Raw genomic sequence first — 24,129 nt, 5'->3', positions numbered from 1 at the left:
ACTGAAAGAAAAGAAGAATCCTTGAAGAATTTAAAAGCATATGACAGAAGATGTCCCTTTGTGAGAGAAAAATTAAAACAAAAATAAAAACAAAAACAGCTACCCAGGAACTATTTCCTTTGGAATACAGCTTCCCAAAACATATTTTAAGGACTGACTTTCTCTTTAATCTTGGGATCTCTTATCTGTGGCATCTGTTGTATTCATTTTCCCTCACACCCACCTGGGGGTTTGGCAATCATCTCATGTCTCTTCATAGTCAAAGGTTTTTTTTTCTTACACCAGATGGGTGATCAGGTCTGGCTTAGAGACAACAATACCTGTTTCATTAAGAATAAATAACATGAATCTTGCTCATATTCTCCAATTACAAGCTAGTAATGTGCTCAGCAGAGAGGATGTGATAAAATATTCTAGTAAATTAAGACCAAAATACTAAGTTATAACAGAAATTTCTAAATATTTAGGAAATGCTTTCAACTTGTAGGTTTCTTTTTCTTTTTCTCTCCTTTTTTTTTTTTTTTTTTTTTTAAGGCCGAGTTTAGCTCTTGTTGTCCAGGCTGAAGTGCAATGGCGTGATCTCAGCTCAGTGAAACCTCTGCATCCCGGGTTCTACCAATTACCCAGCCTTAGCCCCCGGAGTAGCTGGGATTTCAGGTGTGCGCCACCATGCCTGGCTAATTTTGTATTTTTAGTAGAGATGGAGTTTCTCCATGTTGGTCAGGCTGATCTCAAACTCCTGACCTTCGGTAATCTTCCTGCCTCAGCCTCACAAAGTGCTGGGATTATAGGTGTGAACCACCGCACCAGGCCCTGCATGCAGGTTTTTAAATTTTACTACCTGATACTACTGAATCAAAACTTGGTGCTGGCAGTTAGATTTTCAGGTGGGGGCAACAATATTTTATGCCAAAATTCCTGGAATTACCACAAGTTTAGAGTGAAGAATAAAGCTCAACTCAGGAATGTGGAAAGTTTGGATTAAGATGAAACATCTTGAAGAAATTCTTTTCTACATGAACAAATTCTGAAGATTTTCTGGAAAAAAAGCATTCTGAAACTCTTTGATGCAAAGAATAAATTACTAAAAAACATTCCACAAAAAAGAAATAAAACCTTTAGGGTGTATTATGAATTGTGTATTAAAGTTATCTTCACCAAGAAAGACCAGGTTTCTGTAGTTCTCTGACATCATATCCCTATATAAATTCCGCTGTGCAGTATCCAGACAATGCCACTCCTTCAGAGAGAATTCTATGGCCACATCTCTAAATTGTAATGGCCCCTAAAACACACACACACAAACACACATTTTTACCAAGTAGCCATGGGTGGAGTTTTTATTTTGTCTTAAGGTGAAATTGGAAAGTAAAGACAACTGGTTCTTACTTATAGGACTGACTAAAATTATCCAATAAAATAATTTTCAACACAGAAATATTCTCTAATGTATTCTTTAACTCTGAGAAAAAAGAGCAGCATAAGATCCACAACATCAGTTCATACATGATATTTTTCTAGGTAACAAAGTATAAAATTAAGGGCATGAGCATGTACATTTTTGAGGGCAACCTCCACCTCCTGGGCTCAAGTGATTCTCCTGCCTCAACCTCCCGACTACTGTTACTACAGGCTCATACCACCATCCTGGTTTTTTTTTTTTTTTTTTTTTTACATTTTTAGTACAGAAGGGGTTTCACTATATTAGCCAGGATGGTCTCAATCTCCTGACCTTGTGGTCCACCAGACTCCCAAAGTGCCAGGATTACAGGTGTGAGACACAGCGCCCAGCCATAACCATTTTCTTAATCCTGCTCTGCATAGAGCTAATGGAACACACAGATGGAGCCTCAACATTGCATGTTTTCCATCTTTACTAAGGACCACAGTTTTTCCCAATAGAAATCTTGAGTATCGACATCTTTTCATGTTCAACAACCACAAAGGGAACATTTTTAATATTGCGTGTTGGAAACAATTACTCGAAGTCTCAGAGAAAACGAGCACTCAAACAGAGAACATCTAAGCAAGGCACATTTACTCCTATAGAAGGCTGCGTCTCACAGATGGAGCAATAGCAGGGGCACAACTGGACAAGGGAGGGGAAGGGGGTTTTATCCCTTACACCTCTAGTCCCTACTGCTGTGTCTTTCCCCTATTGGCTAGGGTTAGACTGCACAGTCTTAGCTAATTCTGATTGGCTATTTTAAAGAGAGCAAGGGGGGCCCGGTGAGTAGTTTCAGCAGGAAGTACGGTTCCAAGGCACCAGACTAGGGGTGAGTCAGAATAGAGCAGGTAACTAGGGATGACTCAGAGCAGGTGACTATGGGTGACTCAGAACAGATTAGGTGACTGGGGATGAGTAAGGACCCTAAATATGTGAGTTAGAAGGGGCTCATTTACTGAAACTAGGGGCAAGGAGACATAAAGATAGAGGAATTTAAACATTAGAATGGAGAACAAAGAACAGGGAAGCTGAAAATACTGAAATATTTGTTCTTTGAAGAGGACTTCAGAACTCATTGTACTTAACAATTTTCCTCTCTTGGATTTTAAAGGAAATTAACAAGCTGAAACCATTAAAGAGATATTTACTGTGTCCTACATTTCAGACCATAAATTCTTGCTGAGAATTCTGCATGGCATATAAGAAGCTATGACGTATAAAATGTAGAAAAGGCTCTGGGATATAGGAAAGAAATATTTTTCAGAGACCCTTGACTATCATAAGAACTTTAAGAAGTACTTAAACCAAACTCATTAGGGAGGAAAAACACAAGTAGAGAAGTAAAGGTTTGTGAGTACTAAACGCATGGCAGTCCAGGAGGCAGAGTGGACACAGCTCTTCATCTGACACATGTTTACCTGAAGAAAAGCCATTTTTTCTTTCTCCTTCTTCTCTGAATTCCTTCTCAGATGAGACTCTCTGAACAAATTACACCTGCATCTTGAGAATATGCCTTTAAAGGTGTCAGTACCACATGTTTACTTGCTAGCATGACATCAACTGGCAGAAAAAGTCCACCCATTTCTATCCTTTAAAACAGAAGAGATTCAGGAAAAATGTGCTGCTCCATGAAGATAATAGCATAAGTTTCTCCTTTCCTTTCCTCAGGTGCCATCACCGGCCACAGACACCAGTAATTTCTGCTACAGTGATGCAAAGATGTGCCACACTGACCTGTCCCTACCAAATCCAAACAGAACAGGCCTTGTGACCACCCTTTAGTGCAAAAGTGGAACTTAATTCTCATGAATGTATTTTGAAGCCCTCGTACTTGATTCTGGCCTCACCTTAGAGTCACATGAGGCCCTTAATTAAAACAACCTGGATGCTTCCACCCACAACAATGAACAGAAGCTGTGGGGAGGGCACAAGAGATTCTGCAAATTGGCCTTGTGATCCTAATGAGAAGCCTGGGCTGATAGCTGAGCACTGCTTCTCAAGCTTTAACGAGCTTATAAATCACTTGGTAATTTTGGCCCCACTTTATGTAATGTGATTCTGCAGGTTTGAAAAGGGTCCATGAATGGGTGTTTTAAACAAGTTTCCTGTCAATGCTGATGTTGCTTCCCCTTGGCTCATTATTAGCATTAGTTAGAGAAGCAGGCACAGCACAGGGTCCCTTACACTCTGCACTCTCGTAACAACCAAATAGTTCTGGTACAAATAAGGACAACCCATCTCCATCATAAAGACATATTCTTTGCTGGTTCTTTAAAGTTTACAGAGAAAATAGAAGGCAGCAATGTCTCAATAAGTTTGGATTTAAAAACAACTTGTACACCTGTACTAATGCAATGTTTATTAAGCAGGTACTATGAGCTCAAGAGTAGGATACAGAGCACGTGCTGGACATGACACATTATGTGATTTAATTCTCTAACACCCTGGGAGCTGGTAGTAAGCATTTAGTAATTTTCAGGATTTAGAAAAAGGGCCCAGCATTTTTATTTCTTCTTCTGTTTCTCTGTCATCAAACTTTTTAAAAATTGTAAAGAACAAAAGCTAAATATAGACAGATGAAAGACATATAGAAAGGAAGAGTTTAGTGTAGTTTACAGAAAATTTTATTCTGTTTATGTTTACTTTTTTGTGAGTTGTGTAGCAATGGCTGGGTCTGTAGGAATAGAAAGCAAGTTACTAAATAGAATGTCTCTGCAAGCACTGGTTTTAATAGAAAATTTAAAAACTAAGACCCAACAATACATACTTTATTTTTCCCTTTTATCTGCTTTTGGGTTTAAGGAAATTGTGAGCACCAGCTCTAGAAAGGCAGCAGGATTCACCAGCTAAAACTCTGATCTCTTCTAGTCAGTTCTGTGAGACAAGACTTCAGGGTGGGGTCAGACCTAAATAAGGCCTCCAAAAAGGGTGCATCTGAACAGGTCTGTGATGGGGGAGGACCCTATGTAGAATTCTGTTCTCTATGGCACTACGGTACTTACAGTTTTGCTTTTTCTAAGCTTAACTAAAAGAAACTTAAATCCAAGAGTTTCTGTAATTTTAGACTCTTCTAGCCACTACCATGTCAACTTTATACTGTATGCTAATATGCAATTACATACATCCCTTAAGGTTTTCTAGGGTAATTTTTTTTTGGCGGGGGGGACAGAGTCTTGCTCTGTCACTCATGCTGGAGTGCAGTGGTGTGATCTCGGCTCATTGCAACCTCTGCCTCCCTGGCTCAAGCAATTCTTTTGCCTCAGCCTCCTGAGTAGCTGGGATTACAGGCATGCACCACCACGCCTGGCTAATTTTTGTATTATTACAAAACCACACATCTGCCAGGCTGGTCTTGAATCCTGACCTCGTGATCCACCTGTCTCAGCCTCCCAAAGAGCTGTGATTACAGGCATGAGTCACTGTGCCCAGCCTCTCTAGGGCAATTTTATTAGAAAATAAATATGTACACATAGCAAGGTAAAAGAAATAAAAATTATACAGCTGGGCACAGAGGCTCATGCCTGCAATTCCAGCACATTGAGAGGCCAAGACAGGTGGATTATGATGTCAAGAGTTCAAGACCAGCCTCACCAAGATGGTGAAACAAAATGTCTACTAAAAATACAAAAATTAGCCAAGTTCAGTGGCAGCCACCTATAATCCCAGCTACTCAGGAGGCTGAGGCAGGAGAATCACTTGAACCCAGGAGATGGAGATTGCAGTGAGCTGAGATTCTGCCACTGCACTCCAGCTTGGGTGATAGAGTGAGACTCCATCTCAAAAAAGAAAAAAATATATAATAACAATTCTTCTGTTCATAAATATCCCTTCAGGTGTAGACAACAGAAGTCACAACAATATAACAAAACTGGCCTAAATAAAGCCCAAGATTTTGGACACATCTATTTGTTGTACCAACCATATGATGCATAATTTCATTATTTACCCTGTTGCTAGTCTAGATTAAAAGTTTCTGGATTGTAGGAACCATGACTGCTTCATGGTTTTTTTTTTTTTTTTTTTTTATGGCCATATGAAATGGAAGCAACTAGTTTATCTATTTGGGTCTCCAGATCTTTTCGTTGTTTATTATCCAATTACCAGGAAACTGGAGAAACTCTCATCTGGGTACCAACCAAAGATACCTCTTGTATGAGGAGATGAACAAATACAGGATGACTCACTTCTCTTACACTGAGACAGAAGCAGAATTAACCACTCTTGTCAGCCTGACACAATTCTTCTCTGGACATCCTCAAATACCTCAAAGGCACCTAGGTGATTGTAAGAGAATTCCCAGTGACCCAGGGCTGATGGCTCAATAATAAGCCAGGCTGGAGAAACTCAAGCTGATTCTGAGTAAAATATGGAATTGCATGGCCGAGCGTGGTGGCTCCTGCCTGCAATCCCAGAACTATGGAAAACAAAGGTGGGTAGATCACTTGAGGTCAGAAGTCTGAGACCAGACTGACTAACAGGGAGAAACCCTGTCTCTACTAAAAATATAAAATTAGCCAGGCATGGTAGCACATGCCTGTAATCTCAGCTATTCTGGAGACTGAGGCAAGACAATCACTTGAACCCAGGAGGTGGAGGTTGTGGTGAGCCGAGATTGTGCCATTGTGCTCCAGCCCGGGGAAGAGGCCTGAAACTGTCAAAAAAAAAAAAAAGAAAAGAAAAAGAAAAAAATAAAACTGCCTTGGTTGAGTTCCAGAACCTGGATCACCTGTCCTGATTTGCTAACTCTTGTGTAAGAGAAAGAACAAAAATACTCTACTCCAGTAACACATTTTAAAGGTAAATATAGTTGTGGTCATGGCTCTGCATGTGTTGTGGCCTGATAATAGGAATGGGAGCAATGTTTCAGCCCCAGCTTATACTTATAATGGTGACATGGAAAAAGTACTGCTGAGTTTCCAGCATGAGTCCAGATAGAAATAGCTCCAAAAGTTCTCACTGTGACAGCCCACCTCATTCAGGCACCATGGTATACTAATAGAGCTTCTGAAAAGAAAAAGATTTGGAGAGAAACCCAGATCTCCATCTGAGCAAGATTATTTTGAAAGAAGAAAGTTAAACAGATCTTAAGAGAAAGCTCAGATTGATATAAGATTGATTACGTCAGCCAGAAAATATTCCCCTAAAAGAAATTTCTCTCTAAACACCCAATGTGCACAGCTACTCTTAGCATGAAAAACATGAGCATAGCCAGGCACGGTGGCTTACACCTGTAATCCCAGTACTTTGGGAGGCCGAGATGGGCGGATCACGAGGTCAGGAGATCGAGACCATCCTGGCTAACACGGTGAAACCCCATCTCTACTAAAAATACAAAAAATCAGCCGGGCATGGTAGTGATCGCCTGTAATCCCAGCTACATCTCTGAAGTCGATAACAGAATAATGAGTTGTGGAAGGGGTTATTGTGGAGATGAGAGTATAGGAGCTTGGCACAACAGGATGGATGGAAAGGGCAATCTGATTTATGAGGCAAAGGTCTTGAACTAGCCTGTAGGATTTATCCAGTTTCTGGATGGGTATGATAGGGGGATTTTAGGGAGAATTTGTAGGCTTTAAAAGGCCATGCTGTAACAGGCAGGTAATAACAGGCTTTAGTCCTTTAAAGCCTGCTGTGGGATGGGACACTGGCATTGAGCAGGGTAAGGGTGATTAGGTTTTAATGGGATAGTAATGGGCATGTGATTGGTTGTCAGAGAGGGAATAGAGGTGTCCCATACTTGTGGGCTAAGGTGGGGGGATACAAGAGGAAGATGTGAAAAAGGCTTTGGGTTGGGAAGAAAGGCAGCAAAAATGTGGCTGTAGTCCAGGAAGAGTCAGGGTAGTGGATAATTTTGTTAAAATGTCTCGACCTAATAAGGGAACTGGGCAGGTGGGGATAACTAAAAAGGAGTGCATAAAAGAATGTTGTCCAAGTTGGCACCAAAGTTGGGGAGTTTTAAGAGGTTTAGAAGCCTGGCTGCCAATACCCACAACAGTTACAGGGGCAAGGGAAACAGGCCCTTGAAAAGAAGGTAATGTGGAGTGGGTAGCCCCTGTATTGATTAAAATGGGGACGGACTTACCCTCCACTGTGAGAGTTACCTGAAGCTTGGTGTCTGTGATGATCCAGGGGGCTTCCAAGGAGATTGGGCAGCAGCAGTCTTCAGCTGCTAAGCTGAGCAGATCTGAGAAGGAGTCAGTCCGAGAGCCTTGGGCCGGAGTTTTACAGGCTCTGTGAGTGGCTGCTGGGTGAGCTGGGCGGTCTGATTTCCAGTGAGTCCCTTCACAGATGGCACATGGCTTGGGAGGAATCCCAGGCTGCGGGCATTCCTTGGCCCAGTGGTCAGATTTCTGGCACTTGAAGCAAAATCCTGAGGGAGGAGGTCCTGTAGGAATGCCTGACCACTGCAGCTTAGGCATTTTGAAGTTCTTGTGTGCTGGGGGTGTGGCTGTGTTTTGTTTCACAGCAGAGGCAAGCAATTGTAACTCAGAAATGCATTGTCACTTGGCAATTGTAGCTCAGAAATTGTACACCTTGAAGGTGAGGTTGATTAATTCATGTTGTGGGGTTTGGGGACCAGATTCCAATTTTTGAAGCTTTTTTCTAATGTCAGGAGCTGATTGGGTGATAAAAGGCATATTGAGAATAAGACGTCCTTCTGGTCCTTCAGGGTCTAGTGCTGTAAAGCTACTAAGGGAAGCCACCAAATGGGCCATGAAGTGGGCTGGATTGTTGTCTTTACCTTGGGTAGTTTCTTTAAGTTTGTTATAATTAACAGATTTGTATGCTGCCTTTTAAAGCCCTTCAACTAGGCAGGAAATCATGTAACCTCACCTAGCTATACCTGGGGAGCCTGCCTGATAGTGCCATTAGGGATCTTCTCAGTGAACTGCTCTAATGCCTTCCTGGAGGCCTGGCTTCTGACGGGTGTGTGTCTGTGTGAGATTTGGCTACAGAAAAAAACTGTTTCTCATTCATCTGGGGAGAGGGTAGAATTTAGGATGACATTTAAGTCGCTCCCAGTTAAATTGTAGGACTGGCTTAAATACTGGAATTCCTGTATATATTTAGTGGGGTCTGACGAGAAGGAGCCCAGACACTGACTGATTTGGGAAAGGTCTGATAGAGAAAAGGTACATGAACCCTTACTGTTCCCTCAGATCCAGCCACCTCTCTAAGGAAATTGTTGGGCAGGTGGGGGAGAGCTAGTCGCAGAATGAAACTGTAAGCCAGATTGATTGTGAAGAGGGGAGGTGATAGGGTGCAGGAGCAGAGGCCAAAGAAGAGTTGGAACCTGATTCAGCCTGGTGGGGAGTGACCTGAGGAGGAGCAGTCTGGGGAGGAGGGGAGAGGTCAGATGGGTTGGTAGAAAAGAAAGATTCAAAAGACTCAGCGATGCTTGGGGTTGGGACTGAAGGGGCAGGCAGGAGGAAAAGAAGGAAGACTTGGGAGGAGTTGCATTGGGAATAGAGATTAAGGAGGGAACAAATGGTAAAAAATGCCTGGACATAGGGCACCTCAGACCATTTGCCCATTTTATGACAAAAATTATCTAGATCTTGTAAGATGGTTAGGTTTTAGGTCAGGTGATAGTTGAAGAGGTTTTAAGTTTTTGAGAACACAGACTATGGGGAAAGAAGGAGGAATGGAGGGTGGAAGGTTGCCCATAGTAAAAAGGTAAGTTTAGAGAAAAGAGAGGGTAGAGACATGGAAAGAGAGGGGTCGTACTTGCCACCCAGGGGAGGGGATACTTGCCACCAAGGTGGAGGATCAAGGCAGGCATCCCTGTGGTCATTAGAACACCCCTGGAATGTGAGTGAATAATCAGGCAGGCGTCCCTGCAGTGATTAGACACCAAGGGAAGACTGTTTTCCAGAGTCCACGACCAGTGCCAGAGTTTTGGGTCCATGGATAAAATGCATCTCCTTTGTCTCTACTAAAGAGGAAAAAGAACTGGAATTGGAAGAACGGGGAGATTGAAAGGGTAGTGAGAGAGGCTGGAGAAGAGAGTTAAGAGACCACTTACCTGACTTGAAATTGGTGAGATATTCCTTGGGCTGGTCTGAGGACCCAAGGTCATAGGTGGATCTCCTCATGGAGTGAGGGTGAGGGCAGCAGGTTGGTCTTCTGAAGGAGCCCCCATGTCCCAGGTTTTGGCACCAACTGTCACACGTGTCCATGTGAAGAGACCACCAACAGGCTTTGTGTGAGCAACAAGGCTGTTTATTCACTTGGGTGCAAATGGGCTGAGTATGAAAAGAGAGTCAGTGATGGCAGATGGGGAAGAGGTTGCTTTATAGGAGTTGGGTAGGTAATGGAAAATTACAGTAAAAGGTGGTTATTATCTATTGTTAGCAGAGGAGGGGGTCACAAGGTACATGGTGGGGAGATCATAAGACTCACTGTCCAGAAGAAGAACGCCACCAGGTCGATTGATCAGTTAAGGTAGGGCATGGAGAAGTCACAATGGTGGAATGGGGTGATGTTGGTTAATCAGTTAAGGCAGGAACTAGCTATTTACTTCTTTTGTGTTTCTTCAGCTGCCCCAGACTACTTGGCTCCTGCAGGCCATCTGAACATACATGTGCAGGTCACAGGTGTTACAATGTCTGACCTTCAGCCTGAGAGTGACTAAGCCTCATGCCAAACAACTTGTTACAAAAGAGCTAGGGTCCCAGACCATGCCAAAACTTCATGAGACCTCTCCTCATCTGTGCACAGAAGGGTGTCTGACTCTGGAGCCCAGGGTGTTTCTTCCCAGTCTGGTGGTAAATTGTCCATAACCTGGTGAGTGCAGTGTCTGACTCTGGAGCCCAGGCTATTTCTTCCCACTCTGGTGGTGAATCCTCCATAGTCTGATGAGTGTAAAGACATATATATGTCTTTTCCCTTCTCCTCTTCCCATTGCAATTTGCTTATTATATCAACCTGCTTGTTATATTGATTTGCTTATTATGTCATTTGCTTGAACCCAGGAGGTGGAGCTTGTGTAATGGACCAAAGGATTCACCTTGCCCTTTGCCTAGCCAGAGCCCGTTCATCAAGACATGGGAATTTATGGAGAAAAAGTTGAATAGTAAATTTGAACTCAATTGAACATGGACACAAACAATGGTCACCAAGTCTTGGAACAGGTTATGTGAGCCCTTGAGGCATTCATCCAGTGCTGTTTTGGAGAAATCTCTATTTCAATCTATTCCTATACATTAGTTATTGAAAAACAAGAGCCAATCACAAAAAAAAACAAAGTTGACCATTTTGTGTTCCTTGAGCCTACTTGCAAAGGGCCCTCATGACTGGGCCTCACTTCAAAGAACTCGTTATAAAAGAGCTAGGGTCCCAGACCACGCTGAAGCTTCCAGAGAACTCTCCTCATTTGTGCACAGATGGGTGGCCGACTATGAGCCCAGGCTGTTGCTTCCCAGTCTGGTGGTGAATCCTCCATAGTCTGATAAGTGTAAATATATTTATATATATCTTTTCCCTTTTCCTCTTCCCATTGCAAATTGCTTATTATATCATTTGCTCATTATATCATTTATTTATTACATCTGCATTGCCGTTTATGTGGAATGAAGCTTGTTTACCCTTAAAGGTATTGTGTGTGTGTCTTTTCTTCTCCCCTCATGTATTTCCCACACAGAACATTTTTGATGTCAAAAACAGAATTTGAAAACAAAAGTGTGCTACTTTTTGGCCACAAGGAAATGACTGGAGGCTCTGGGGCTTCCCATATCCTGGATTGGGAACTCCCACAGTTCTCCACTTGGCGATTGAATGGGCAAGGGAAACTAGCCTTTGTAAGAATCGGGAATCTAAATTAGTGCAGTTTAAACCTTTCAGTGTGCATGAAGCACTGCAGGGGATTCCAGTCAGCAAAGGAGATGCTGAGGAGATCTCCTGGAATGGATGGTGTTCATTTACTGCTTATAGGTTAATGTGTCAAGACAGGGGCTGGTTGCTACAAGAGAAATGTAAGCTGGAAAAGGAAAATGCTAATCTGACTTCCAGACTGGCCCTGGCCCAATGCCAGGCCTATGTTTTGACTGATCAGGCTCAAAGCTATCAGCGTATTGCTGAAAAAAGTAGCTGTCTGAATGGCCTGGTCAGGATAAACCTGAAGAACTAGTTAGCCAGGGCTTGGAGCAGATAAAAAACCAGCTCCTGTCTCAAGGATGGGAAATTAACCTTGGTAAAATTCAAGGACGTGCACAAACTGAAATTCCTTGACATCCTATGGAATGCAGAGAAATAGTCCATTTTACCAAAGACTAAGGCTAAAATACTAGAACTTGCAACCCCTACCACTAAAAAGGAAGCCTAGAAACTTATCGGATTGTTTGGATTCTGGAGACATAATACTCCCGACTTGGGTAACATTTTAAAACCACTGCATGCAGTCACTAGAAAACACTGTGACTTTCATTAGAGAGAGAAAGAGAGCATGGCTTTTGAACAAGCTAAACAAGTGGTGCAACTGGCCCTGGATCTATGGCCCATGCAGGATGGGCCAGTAGAACTGCAAGTAACTGTCCTAAATCAACGTGCTAATTGGAGCCTTAGGCAGAAGCAAGATGGGAAGAAGGTACCTTTCTGGTCTTGGACCCAGAAACTGCCAGAGGCCAACAAATCTTATACCCCTTTTGAGAAGTGATTGTTAGCTTGCTATTGGGCTTTGTGAGAAAAAGAACACCTCTGCTTCAGCCATGATATTTTTATGAGGCCTGAAATTCCTATTATGACTTGGATCATGACTTCCCTCAAAACCCACCAGATAGGGCACACCCAAGAAAGTAGCAACATAAAATGGAAATGATACATACAAGACTGGGCTAAGCCAAAACCAAAGGGGATATCAATTTTACATGAGAATGTACGAAACTTGCCAGCTTGAAACACCATTGAGCAACTCCTGCAGATAGGGAAGGAAACCACATCACCCCACCCAATGGGGCAAATCCTTTAAAGAACTAAGCCCAAGGATCAGAAACATGCTTGGTTTACAGATGGATCTGCCAAATACATTGGTGAGACCTGATCCTGGAAGACTGTGGTTTATAATCCTGTTAAAAACATAAGCATTTCTGGCTGGGTGCGGTGGCTCATGCCTGTAATCCCAGCCCTTTGGGAGGCCAAGGTGGATGGATCACAGGTCAGGAGTTCAAGACAAGTTTGGACAACATGGTGAATCCCATCTCTACTAAAAGTATGAAAATTAGCCGGGTGTGGTGGCATGTGCCTATAATCCCAGCTACTCAGGAGGCTGAGGCAGTAGAATCAGTGGAATCCTGAAAGGTGGAGGTTGTAGTGAGCTGATATCGTGCCACTGCACTCCAGCCTGTGCGACAGACTGTGACTCCACTTCAAAAACAAACAAACCACCAACAACGAAAAAAGCATTTTTGATGAAGGAAGTGGTGGAAGTAGCCAGGTAACTGAACTAGTAGCCATGCTCTGAGCTACTCAGGAGGAGGCCAAAGGGATTTTTAATTTGTGTACCAACTCTCGGTCAGTAGCAAAAGGTCTTACCACCTGGATGCCCCAATGGCAATGAAACAAATGGTTAATTGGGAACAAAGAGGTTTGGGGAAAACAATACTGGGAAGATATCTGAACCTTGGTGACCACTACCATTATCACTGTTTTCCTTTTTTTTTTTTTTTTTTTTTTTGAGATGGAGTCTAGCTCTCTAGCTCTGTCACCAGGCTGGAGTGCAGTGGCAAAATCTCAGCTCACTGCAACCTCCCCCTCCTGGGTTCAAGCAATTCTCCTTCTTCAGCCTCCCAAGTAGCTGGGATTACAGGCACACACCACCATGCCCAGTAAATTTTTGTATGTTTGTAGAGACGGGATTTCACCATGCTGGCCAGGATGGTTTCAATCTCCTGACCTCGTGATCCACCCACCTTGGCCTCCCAAAGTGCTTGGATTACAGGCGTGAGCCACTGTGCCCAGACTTGTTTTCCATGTTGATGCTCATGCATCTCTGATTTCTCTTGTCAGACTATTTATTCAGCAGGAAGATGAACAGGCCAAAATTTTCACCATAACTGTAAACTTGAGTGCAGGTAAATGGATTACAACATATTCAAGCGTTGCAATGAGAGACATCATAGTATATGATGGTATAATTGATAGCGATTACTAGGGATAGTTAAAGGAATACCACTCCAGATTCTTTTTTTTTTTTTTTTTTTTTTTTGGAGATGAAATCTCACTCTGTCACCCAGGCTGGAGTGCAGTGGCATGATCTCGGCTCACTGTAAGCTCCGCCTCCTGGGTTCACGCCATTCTCCTGCCTCAGCCTCATGAGTAGCTGGGACTACAGGTGCCCACCACCATGCCCAGTTAATATTTTGTATTTTTTTAGTAGAGACGGGGTTTCACTGTGTTAGCCAGGATGATCCCAATCCCCTGACCTCATGATCCACCTGCCTCGGCCTCCCAAAGTGCTAGGATTACAGGCATGAGCTACCGCACCTGGCCGTACCACTCCAGATTCTTTTGTTATAAAACCGGAGTTGCGGGTTGCTCAATTGTTAGTGGAACCTTGTCAACAACTAACTCCTGAGGAAATCTCTGCCCCAACAGAGCCTACATACAGGACTGGGAAATTCAGATCCACTGGTACAGTTAGCTGAAATCCTGGAGACAATATATGGGTACAGCATCCATCAGACCCTGCCCCTAATGCTGGTGACCTTGTAGCTATGAAAGCAGAAAATCCAGGCAGAGTACAATTTCCTAGAGAAGAGAAACAATATTATGTTCCCCTCTGTTTTTGTTATTACAGGGAATAACCAATCTACTAATGGTCAGAACCTGTGTCTTTGTGTCTGAGGCCAAGAATAAATTTATCAACTGTGTAACCACTGGTGCCACTGAAGCCAACAACAGACAGTGTTGGCTATACGTTGAGTTGCCAGAGGCCGCCAGGAATGGGCTACCTTGGAGAATCACCCCAACAACATTTCTGAATGGCTATGTCATTACCGATGGGGCCACAACAACAACACTTACAATCCAACCTGGACTTCCTTTGACCACAATAAGCAATCTATCTTTGCCCAAGTCAGACAAAAGGTGAACTCCATCCTCACCTTCTGTCAAAAGCCTTGGTATCCTGTGCACCCTTCTGCAGAAGTAAATTTGCCTTGCTGAGAACTTCCTTGTTTGAGCACTCATTTTCCTTGCAATTCCAAGAAGCTCTTGTTTTCAATAGTTGGGACCTTAGGCTCTCATGGTGTGGATTCATGAGTGGAAAGTTCTGATCCATGGGTCGCACAGTTCCACAGAAAAAGCACAGGTTCCTGGGATGGTTAACATGCTCACTCACCATCTTCCTTGGCTGGGGTGTGGGGGCTCCCCAGCCCCATGTGGCTGTCAAGTGGTCCCCAGCATGACACTGCTCTTCCTTCCTCTCCAGGGGTCATGTCAGCCACCTAGTTAGTTCTGATGAGAGAACCTGAGTACCTCAGGTGCTGTTAGAGGATTCACATGCTATTATGGTTCTTTTCTATGGTATGCTGCTTCTAGTCAGCCATCTTGGCCCCACCTCCACCAATTTTTATTTGAATGTCTGATAGAATTCAGCTGTGAATCTACCTGGTTCTGAACTTTTTTATTGGTTTGCAATTTTAAAAAATTATTATTTTAATCTCACTGCTTGTTATAGTCTGTTCAGTGTTGTTGTTGTTTTTTAATCTAGGAATTGTACATTTCCAGGAATTTATTCATCTTTACGTTTTCTAATTTGTGCATATAAAGGTGTTCACAGTAGCCCTGAAGGATGTTTTGTATTTCTGTGGCATCGGTTACAATATCTTATGTTTCTTTTCTAATTGAGCTTATTTGGATCTTCTCACTTCTTGGCTAATGCTGGTAATGGTCTATCAATTTTGTTTATCTTTTCTAAGAGCCAGCTTTTCATTTCATTTATCTTTTGTATTTTTGTTGTTGTTTCAGTTTCATTTAGTTTTGCTCTGATCTTTGTTATTTCTTTTCTTCTGCTGGGTTTGGGTTTGGCTTGTTCTTGTTTCTCTAGTTCCTTAAGGTGTTATCTTAGATTGTCTACTTATGCTCTTTCAGACTCTTTGATGTAGTCACTTGACGCTATGAACATTCCATTTTGCACTGCTTTTGCTGTATCCCAGGCGTTTTGATAGGTTGTGTCATTTATTATTGTTCAGTTCAAAGAATTTTTAAATTTCAATCTTGATTTCATCCAATGATCAGTCGGAAACAGGTTGATATTAAATTTTTTTAATTTAATTTCCATGTTTTTATTTAATTTCTAGAATTTATTTAATTTCCGTGTATTTGCATGGTTTCGATGGTTCATTTGGAGTTGATTTTCAACTTTATTCCACTGTAGTCTGAGAGAGTAGTTGATATAATTTTGATCATCTAAAATTTATTGTGACTTGTTTTGTGGCCTATCTTATGTCTATCTTGGAGAATGTTCCATGTGCTGACAAATAAAATGTATGGGTAGAATGTTCTTTAAATATTTGTCAAGTCCATTTGTCCTAGGGTATAGTTTAAGTCCATTGTGTTTTTTTGTTGTTATTGTTGACTTTCTGTCTTGATGACTTGTCTAGTGCTGCCTGTAGAGTATTGAAGTCCCACATTATTATTGTGTTGCCACCTATCTCATTTCTTATGTCTAGTAGTAATTGTTTTATAAATTTGGGAGCTTCAGGGTTAGGTGCATGTATACTTAGGATTGTGATATTTTCCTGTTGGACTAGTCTTTTTATCATTATATAATGTCACTCTTTGTATTTTTTAAAACTGTTTTTGCTTTAAAGTCTATTTTATCTGATGTAAGAATGGCTACTACTGCTTGCTTTTTGGGTACATTTGTATAGTATATCTTTTTCCAACTCTTTACCTTAAGTTTATGCGACTCCTTATGTGTTGGGTGAATCTCTTGAAGACAGCAGATATTTGGCTGGTAAAATTTTTATTTTTTTTCTTTTAGTTGATGTTTAACTCTTATTGCCCAAGCTGGAGGGCAATGGTGTGATCTTGGCTCACCACCACCTCCACCTCCAGGGTTCAAGCAATTCTACTACCTCAGCCTCCTAAGTAGCTGGAATTATAGGCATGCACCATCATGTCCAGCTACATTTATTTGCTTTTTTTTTTTCAGTAGAGATGGGGTTTCTCCATGTTGGTCAGGCTGGTCTCAAACTCCCGACCTTACATGAGCCACCAGGTTTGGCCTCCCAAAGAGCTGGGATTACAGGCATAAGCCACCACGCCTGGCCTAGTAAACTCTTACCCATTCTGCCATTCTGTATCTTTTAAGCGGAGCATTTAGGCCACTAAATTAGTATCATTTAGGCCAATAATCACTATCAATTATACCATCATACATTATAATGCCTGTCATTGCAAGGTTTGAACACGTTGTAGTCTATTCATCCTTATTCAAGTTTGCAGTTACGGTAGAAATTTTGGACTGTTGATCTTTTTTTGTTGATTAAGCAGTCTGTCAAGAGAAAGCAGAGATGCATGAGCATCAACATGGAAAACAGTGATAATGGTAGTGTGCACCAGGATTCAGATATCCTCCTAGTACTTTTTTTCCCCAAACCTCTTTATTCCCAATTAACCATTTGTTTTGTTACCATTGGGGTATCCAGGTAATAAGACCATTTGCTACTGATCAAGACTTGGTATACAAATGACAAATTCCTTTGGCCTCTGCTTGAATAGCTCGGAGGATAGCTAGTAGTTCAGCTAACTGGCTGCTCTCACCCCTTCCTTCATCAGAAATGCTTATGTTTTTAACAGGATTAAAAGCCACAGCCTTCCAGCATCGGGTCCCACCAATGTATTTGGTGGATCCATCAGAAATCAAGTATGTTTCTGATCCTCTGGGCTTAGTTCTTTAAAAGGTTTGTCCCATTGTGTGGGAGGGGAGGTTTCCTTCCCTATCTGTAGAGCTTGCTCAGTGGTTTTATGAGCTGGCAAATTTTGTACACGCTCATGCAAAAGTGATACCCCCTTTGGTGTTGACTAAGCTGGACTTGTATGTACCATTTCCAGAAAGGACTTGGGCATGCCCTCTCTGGTGAGTTTTGGGGGAACACATGATCCAAGTCATAACAGAAATTTCAGGCCTCATAAATACATTATGGTTGTAGCAGAGGTGTTCTGTTTCCAGTAAAGCCCTATAGCAAGCTAACAATTGCTTCTCAAAAAGGGTATATGCTTTGCTAGACTCTGGCAGTTTCTGGGACCATGATGTTGGAAATAACACTTAAAATCCTAAGTATATTGAACACTCAAAGGATTCTTAGCAAAGCAATTTTACTTCTGCGCAGAGGGGTGCTTCTCCTTGGACAGTCGCCATAAGAGCACACCTGAACAAAGGGGTACAAGAGCCTTTATTCCTGGTGCAAGTCCTGTCCCTGTACCCTTTCCCCATTGGTCAGGGTTGGGCCGCACAATCTAAACTAGTCCCAGTTGGCTAAACATTTGAACTTTCTTTAGATAAGGCGGTCATGTAAGGGAGAGAGGGGAAAGGGGAAAGGATGTCTGCAATGAGCTAGAGAGATAGTCTTCTTTCCAAATAAGGAAAAGGAATGTGAGCTGGTATGATAACACCTGGTACTGTTGAGTGTCTGGGCATGTAACAAAAGCAGAAAGAAAGAAAAAAAGGAGAAAAAGGAAAAAGGGGTGGGAGTATTATGAATTAAAGAATAAATCATTAATCAGGCTATTTGAAGAGAAACCTCATTATATCCCACAGACTTCCCCTTCTTCTAACTCTTTTCCTTCAAATTTTTTTTAGCATAATTTGGCTCCGTTGGTGTTCTAGAAGGAAAAGTTCATTCAAATAAGGGGGAAGAGGATTATAAGAGGTTTCACGAGAGCTGTTTCAATAAGTCTTTGTATTAGTCCTCGGGCACAGGGTATAATACAGCATCCTACAAGAATAAGCAACCCTATTCCGATGGCCAGAGAGATGAGGATTGAGGACATAAGTCCCTTCCATCTACTGAACTAATTTCCCATTACATTTCTGAAGGGGTCATTTAGTCTAGAATTTTTGCCTAGCTCATTTGATAAGGCAGTAAGACTTTGTAATGCTTTAGTTTTGGTCCCACCGGGAGCAGTATTATTATGGATATAAGTACAGGATTGGGTCCCGATTATGACACAAACTCCACCCTCCTTTTCTAATATCATGTCTAATGCTATCCTATTTTCCTAGGCCGTTTGACTGGTGGGTCCTAATTGTTCAGCTATCCCTTTAATAGCATCTCTAGTATAAGTAATAAACCATTGTTGATTGTAATAAATGTAATTTATCCAACTCACATTTTTATTTACAGTTAACCACCAGAAGAATGTAGATTCAAATCTGGCAGTTATTTGATTTGGGGCCTTAGATTCATTTGACACTCCTCTTGGGACCCCAATGGCATCTATGTAAATCTGAGAATCGAAGGACCCATGGGGTTCCTCTCTTGTTTGACAATATTTGGTTTCTACCCTTTCTGATTGATGAAATGCCAGGGTGAAAGGGATGGCCAATTGAATTAGAGCACAAATTCCACTCCAGTTATTTGGCAGAGTGTCCATTATTGGTCCACCGCAATACCACTGTGCATCTGCTCAAGGATGGCTAAGGACTGACTGATGGGTAAGCTCTTGGAAGGACTTAAGCTCACTGCATCCCGTTAAGGCTCCCAAGAATGCCAAGTTTTCTCCCTGTCGTGAGAGACACGAAGTAAAGTTGACATTGGGAAATGGACACTGAATGGCCCTCCGGGGCTGACCCGCAGGCTGTTGAACTTCAGGGAACAGCAGAGAAAGAGCTTGGAATGATTTATTGCCCCAGGCTGAGGGGTTTTGGAAGAGAGCTACCCTACAGCTCATGCCCAGTCAACTGGAAGACCATCCAAGTGGAAAGGGGACAATCTGGGTCTCTGATCCACCGTGGGCACCAGTGTAACATTCACTTTTGTTTAAAGTGTGGACGGAATATTTAATCCATTCCAGCCAAACATTTGCATCTTGATATCATGCCTCTAGAGCTATAGTTTTTCTGAAGTTTTCTACCTCCACAACAGTTACCTTGGTTGGGTCATTTTGGAGATGGGAGGAGGACGTTGAACTCGCTATACTTGGGGAGAGCATTGGTTTCCACGCGTCTCCTGGACTCTGGTGAATTCCTTTATTATTGTTAACCAGTGGTTTAACTAACCTTAGGGAGAAGATTCCTATAGGGTCCGCAACGTCTGTTCTTACCCATACCATTCGAATATAGAAAGTTCTTGGGCCATTGTCCAGGGATTATTTATAATCAGCAACAACGGGATACAGTAAAATGGCTTACAGACCACGTTCTGGTTGGACTTTTAGTTTTAGTTCCTATAAGCTATTTGAAGCAGGGGGCCTGGCTGTCCACCCTTTGTACTTAGTGGTCCACCAAACATCTGCACAGTCACTACAAGGACCTCTTTAAAGCTCCATACTTATACTTGGTTGACTCTTTGCAGTATGGACATAGATGCTTATCAACATGGGATAGCGTCTTTTGACCTTGCTCACCTCTGCAAGGGATGACTGAACAGGCTTCGAATTGAAGGGTTAAAGAATGGCTAGCCCAAGTTACACTGATGATAAGATGACCTGTTGAAAAGAAAAGAGAAAATAAACAAGTGATTATTAAGCTCTTTTTAGAGTTAGTTTGGTGGGACCGAGCCCTGGAGTGACAGTCCATAATTCTGGAGGTGGTTGCGCCTTTTTGACTTGGGTGTTATGAGCCCATCCTCTTTCCGCTGTCTGGACTGCAGTCTCAGTAGTTAGGAGCCTGAGGTAGGGTCCTTCCCAAGCTGGTTCAAGTTTCCCTTCCTTCCACTCTATGATGAGGACATGGTCTCCAGGCTGATTTTGATGTGCTGGAAGCTCCAGGGGCGGCATCTGTGGTAGGAGACCTTTACCTTAAGGGAAGAGAAGGTAAAGGATATACCAAGTATATAATTTTTGAGGAACTGATCTTTTATTTCAAATGTAGGAATGTCACCAGTGGAGTGTAAGTAGGGCAATCCATAGAGCACTTCAGAAGAGGAAAGGCCAATATGTCTCCTAGGGGCAGTCCAGATTCTTAACAAAGCAGTAGGAAGACATTTAGCCCATGGCGATCGAATTTCTAAAACTAACTTAGTTAAGTGGATTTTTTTTAAGTCTGATTGATCCACTTTACTCTTCCTGAGGAGGGTGGATACCAAGGGGTATGGTATTCCCAATTTATATCTAGAACCTGGGCTAACTTCTTAATGACATGTGTACTGAAAGTTCCATTGTCTGAATCAATATTTTCTATTAGTCCAAATCTGTGTACGATGTTTTCAATTAATGTTTTAACTACATTATCGATGGTTGCACTTGAGAACGAGATAGCCTCTACCCAGTGAGTAAAGTGGTCTATTATTACTCAGTGTTTTAAACGACCAATTGGGGATATTTCAATATAATCAATCTGAACACTTTGAAATGGTCTCGGCCCTGGATTCCTTCCTCCAAGTGGCGATTTCCTTAGAATCTGTTTATTAGTCTTCTACATATTAAACAACTATCTAGAACTTGTTTCACCAGGGTGTAAATTCCTATACACCCATAAACTGCATCGCACATTGCTTGGCATCCCTAGTAGGTCCCCTGATGTAACTGAGACAAGACCTCCCTAATGAGAGGTTTTGACAACATCTCCCTTTGATCTGGTAATATCCATTTCCCTTCTGCATTCTCTTTAGCTCCTATTCTTATTAGCTTCTCTTTTTCAATGGAAGAGAAAATGGGGTTGCAGTAGGAGAAGGAAGGCATGGAGTTAAATGAAAAACAGGCATTTTGGAAAAAAATGGCAACTTCCTTTACTATCTGATCTGTGAAATTATTTCACCAACTTGTGAAAGACAATTTCTTTTGATGTCCTGGGACATGTACAGTAGCTATCTCTTCCGGCAACTGGGCAACTGGAGATTGTGGAGGACATGAGCAATTAGTTCTCTCTGAACTACATCTTGGCTTCTACTATTGATAAGACCCCTCTCCATCCAAATTTTGCAAATGTATGTGCCACCCCAAAGGCATACTGAGAGTCAGTATAGATAGTTCCTTCTTGGTTTTATTAATGTTCTAAAGCTTGGCTGAGTGCAAACAATTCACACCTCCAGGCAGACCAATTATTAGGTAATCTTCCTGACTCTACTTCTTCAAGCGTTTCTCCATCAATCAGTGAATACCCATTATGTCTTTTTCCTTCAATTACCTGGGAGGACCCATCTATGTATAAGTGCCACCCTGTCTTGAAAGGAGCTTCTTCTATGTCTGGTAGAATGTTTGTATGGTAATCAATCAGATCTAAACATGCATGCTCTCTTTTTAAGTTTGGATCCCCTGTTAAAAAGCCTGCTGGATTAGGTGAATTATGAGTAATTAATATTAAGTCATATTTTTTCAGTAGGATAGCTTCATATTTTAAAATCCTTGAGTCAGTGATCCACCTTCCTGCTTTCTGATTTAAAATAGTTCTAACTTGGTGGGATGCGCTTACTGTTAACTTACCTCCAAAGGTTAACTTCATAGTTTCTTCAACTAATACTGCTGTAGCCATGATGGATTGGATACACTGGGGCCACAGACAAGTGACTGGGCTTCAGACTTTTGACATTTCCTTCCTTTGACCAGACATCAGGATGAATATGTTTCTCATCCTCAGCAGTGAGTAAATGTAGTAAAGTGAGGAATCCTTTAGGGCCCACTTGAAGGCCTATGCCTAGACTTAACCTTCAGTCACTTCCTAATAGATTAGTTCCCGCTTTAGTAATTAATAAAAAATGAATATGAGTAAATGGATTTTGATATCTGACTTCTGTGCTTTCTAAAATTTTGCCTTAAATCCTTCTCCTTTTTCCCTGGTGACCAAAAGTTCTTCTCAAGAGCAGGAAGGACCAGGTGGAGGGAAACAAACAGAGGAGCGTGAAACCCCTTAATCTACTAAAAAGCTGATAAATTCACGTTTAGGTCCCACCTCCAAATTTATCAAGGGCTCCTGGTGGGACTCAAAATAAAAGAGGCAGAGCCCCTGCCTCCCCTATTGTTCTTCAAAAGTCATGAGTGTGAAAGTTTCTCTCTCCCTCTTTAGTTCAGAACATTGTCTCTTAAAGTGGCCTGTTCTTCCACATCTGTAGCATCTATCTTGTCCTTCTTCCTTCTCAGTCTTAGCATTCCCTGCCCTTGCTCTCCTTTGCCACTTAGGGGACTTATTAAATGAGGACCTCAATCATCCAGATGGAGGCTTGGGTCCTCTAAAGGAGGGTTTAGGCCCCTTATGATCTCTGGCCCCTTAAAAGCCCTGCTTAGAGATATATGGACTTGGAGCCATCTGTTGGAAGGTAGATAACATATGTTTTGCCGTTTGTTTTTGTTTTTCCTTGTCTCCTCTTACATATACTTTTTGATCCTCCCTGAGCAGTTCACTCAGGGGACGGTCCTCCCAATTTTTTAATTCTTTTGAAATGTTTGGCTAACTTTTAGTAACAAAGTGAAGTTTTAACATTCCTTGTCCAAGGGATTTTTCCAATCAAGGCCTGCATACCGTCTCATTTGCTCCCTCAACCTATTTGAGAATCTAGCAGGTCCCTCCTCTTTTCCCTGTTGAATATCAAATGCTTTAGAAAGATTCTGAGTTTGGGGTACTGATTCTCGAATTCCTTTTTTTTAAGCATCTCCCTTAGATCCTGCATGCTTTCTCAGTGATTTGCATTGTTATTGTCCCACTGGGGATTTTGGGTGGGAAATTTATAGTTTGCAGGAGAAACATTTTGACTGGGAGTGTGCTCACATTCCCAAACCGCCATGGCAAACAAATCATACTTCGTTCTTCTCCTGAAAAGAGGATGCCCAAGATGAATATTGACTCGGCCCAAGTGTATATCTGAGGCCCTAGAAATTGACCAATTTGATACGCTACTCCATAATGGTCGTCTACTAATGGCTTAATCTTCTTTTGTAAATTCTGGACTTCAGAACTAGTTAAGGGATCATTTAAAAAGCCAATAGCTTCCTCTCCTTGTGGTACCTTTCTTATAGGAAAGAAAGTTGGATCTGGCTCTTTAGGTGTGGAGGGAAATTGAAAGTTTTGATTATCTTTTTTACATTGCTCTATCTTATGTTGAAACCCCTTTAAAGAGGGATACTTAACAGGTTGGGGGCAGGCTCACAAGACGGTAATTCTGCAAAGTCAGTACAATAGAGAGGAGGAGCAATATGAGTAGACGCACCACAAGTGGGGAAGGGATCTGCATCAGCAGCTGGGGGAATGGAACACGGGCAGGTGACGCAGGTGAGGGAGTGGCCTGAAACAGCTGGGGAATAACCTGACACCGCAGCCGCAGCCGGAGGGAAGAAAACCAGAGGAGCGGCATGGGGACAACTGGAAGAGTGATGCAAGCAGGGGAGGGACCTGAAATGGAAACTGGAGGGGCAGGATCGGGACACTGCATGGAGGAAGATGATCTAGACGGTCCCAAGTGTTAGTGGATGTGGATTGTCTAGACATGGGAACTCTTTCCCTTCCAGAGGGGTTGGCTTCTGGCTTTCTCCCTCCAGAGTCTAAAGGGTAAAGGAGGACAGGTATCTGCTGCCAACAGAGGGCGTAA

At 42.2% G+C, this 24,129-nt stretch overlaps 1 pseudogene; it reads right to left on the bottom strand.

The window, feature by feature from the left end:
• Window positions 1–243: 243 nt before the first annotated feature.
• Window positions 244–23,895, bottom strand: LOC111524817 (annotated as a pseudogene).
• Window positions 23,896–24,129: the final 234 nt, after the last annotated feature.

Source organism: Piliocolobus tephrosceles, chromosome 21 (assembly GCF_002776525.5).
Source record: "Piliocolobus tephrosceles isolate RC106 chromosome 21, ASM277652v3, whole genome shotgun sequence".
Lineage (NCBI taxonomy): Eukaryota > Metazoa > Chordata > Mammalia > Primates > Cercopithecidae > Piliocolobus > Piliocolobus tephrosceles.
Note: the sequence above shows the minus strand (reverse complement) of the source record. Positions and strands in the feature narration are given on the sequence as shown.